This window comes from Condylura cristata, unplaced genomic scaffold (genome assembly GCF_000260355.1).
Source record: "Condylura cristata isolate star-nosed mole 26May11 unplaced genomic scaffold, ConCri1.0 scaffold00021, whole genome shotgun sequence".
Taxonomy (NCBI): Eukaryota; Metazoa; Chordata; class Mammalia; order Eulipotyphla; family Talpidae; genus Condylura; species Condylura cristata.
Window position 1 is genome coordinate 38533823 of NW_004567122.1, and position 2955 is coordinate 38536777.

The following is a 2955-nucleotide window of genomic DNA, read 5'->3' on the forward strand; positions in this document are numbered from 1 at the left end:
CCTTTGATGAAGTTACTGTGGAATTACTGCCTTGGGATCAGGTTGGAATGATCGATAATACTCTGCCCACACGTCTGACTGATAACCTTTAATAACTTCACCTTAGATTCCTGGATGCTTCAGTAGCTCTTTGGTTTAGGTTTAGTTTAAGTCTTGTTAAATCATGTCTACCACCACCTCTGGTGTTTGTCCTTGTGAGACCTCCCATCCTAAAGTTTTCTACCTTAAGCTTCTGTGGAGAGCACTCAGCAGACAGGCTCTGAAGAAGGAGGATTCAACAGATGACCTCAAATACTCTGAAACATCCAGAGACCTCATACCTTTGTGGGCCTTTGCAGCTGTACCTTATTCTGTCTCCGGCCCTGACATCATGTGTAAGGACACTGCTGTTCTTAGCCTGGTGTCTCAAAGAGCTTATAGCTCACAAAAAGCTGTAACACTGGTGCCTCTCTTACCACCTTTTGGTGACTGGTGCTGACTGCTGACTGGCAATCTGTGTCTATACCTTTGAGAGCTGTCCATCACTTTTTATCATCTGGCACTACAGCCTGGTACCGTCTGGTACTGTCCTATGGAGCATCTGGTCTTGTACAGCCTGGCTTTCCGACTGTTGTTGTGGGCTGCTGTGGTGTCACCTCAGCAGCCTCACCTGTGATCACCACCAGGTCCACTGCTTACTGGTATGCCACCAATGCCAGGGCCTCATTGAAGGGACAGTGCCATACTGCATGAGTTGTCTTTGTTGTGGATTACTGGCCACTGTGGACAGTGTGGGGTGAGGCAGCCAGTCAGTTGTAGCCTTAGAAGCTCTCTCCTCTCTAATCTCCCCTTTGTCACTAACCCCCTTTGTTGTTGCACCCTGAGCCTAAGGGGTGTCTTGCAACTACGAAGGCAAGAACCCACAGGGCGAGAACCCACAGACCTGTCCCCCATCTTGGCACTGTTTTACTTTCACCTCAAACTTTCTTGCCCGTTTTGGATCCCTCCTATGGTTCCCTGTCAGAGGTGCCTTAGACTTATGCAAGCTTTTAGGCCTCGGCGGCCCCACTTTGGCCGGATTCTATTTGGCTGAACACTTACCCGGTGGGGCTGGATAACTTCGGATGTCTCATTGGGAAGCCATTATCCTTTCTTCCCTCCTCTCTCTAAGCATGCGAATCCTATTAAAGTTTATGCTAAGTGTTTTGTCTCTGTGAACATGGATAGCCAGTCCCTTTAGAGTATGCAACTTTGGGGGTCCAGGGTACCCCTCAGCTGCCTGAAAACAGTTTCATAGGATTTTTTATTGTCAGGTTAGCACAAATTCGGCCTTTAACAATTCTTTGATAATTTTGGTTGTTCTCTTACCTGCCTGTATGATGGTCAACACTTCATCCTTCCATACCTGCTATAGACAATTTCTCCTTAGAGGGGCTGTCCTGCGTTGAAATTCAGGCTATTTGACTACTCTGCCACATCAGTTCTCTGGCAAATCCAGCAAAATTTATGGTTTTGTCACCTACACATTTTTTTTCTATTTGAGTGGGGATGACACTCATCACAGGCAAAAATGGAACTCCTGAGTCATCTCATTTTTACTTAAATATATCTTAAGAGGACAGTTTTTATCACTTCTGTAAAGGGAAAGTTAGTGTCATATTATGAACAGATTCTAAGAGGGAAAGCATCTTTTTAGACTTAATAGGCTCCATCACGTAACAAAGCAGTATGAAGGTTAAACCAGCATTTCAATGCGCACTAATGACCAAAGAGCCAGATAAAGATTTTAATGGTGAGTGGCATCTGTAACGCTGCAGCATATTCTTTAGAATCCGGGAAGTGATTCAACTCCAGCGCTTGCCTCCCTTGACTGTGGGCAGCATTAGCATTCTATACACTTGGAATAACTCCTTGTTCCAACCTATAAAGTAAATTTAAACTTGTATTTGTTGGAAAACAGTTCTCAGAGGAAAATCTGTGAGACTGCTTCCCAGGTTCCAAGAATCACACTTGATTCCTTCGTAAACTTACTTAATTTTGCTTACCCTCATCTATTTCTGTAGATCATGTTTAGAAGTAGCCTTAAAGTATGATCATAATGGAGCAATATTTTGTGTTGGTAGATACTATTATTTACAAAAAGCTCCCATCCAGAAGCTGATGTTAAAAGCAACTAGGAAATAGTAGATGTTATGAAAATAACATTGTTAGGATGATTTCCCCTTGATTTAACCAGAAGTATGGGGGAAAACCTGAAGGAAGCAACTTTCTCATTGTTTGACTCCATGCTATTTATTTTCTTTGAAATAAGGTAACATTTACAACACGGTTCACACAGAGCATATTATTCCGAAATAATGGGAGCTCACCATACCACGAACCACCAAGGCCTCTGTAGTCCTCACAGTCCCGCTCCACCTCCTTCCCCTCTAGTAGCTTTAGTTTTACAGTCAGGTTTGTTACCGGGTTTGTTTTTGCTTTAGGGTTATCTGATTCTTTGTTTCTCTGAAACAACTTTGCCATTTTCATCCTGGCTTACCTCAAAACATTATCCCTCCAGTTTTTTCCACGTTGTCACAGGAGGCAAGTTCTTTTTTTTTTTTTTTAATAGCAGACTAGTGTTCATTGTGTGTGCGTGTGTATCTCTCTCTTTTTTTTTAATAGTAGGCTAGTGTTCATTTTTTTCTTTTAAATAGCAGGCTAGTGTTCATTGTGCATGTATATATATATATATATATATATGTATTTTTTTAAGATTTATTTATTTATGCTTACAGAACTGGGGTAGGGGCCAGAGGTGTGGTGGGTGAGAGGATTCACCAGAGACAGGGTGGGGAGCAGAACAGACAGATCGAGTTAAGTACACTGCTGAGGGGAGCAGCGGGTGGGGCAGAGAGGTCTACCACGCCATGTGGGTCAGCTCCTGAGCAGGGATCGAGCTCATGCTGATATGGCTTTAGCTTCATAGTGCTGTGC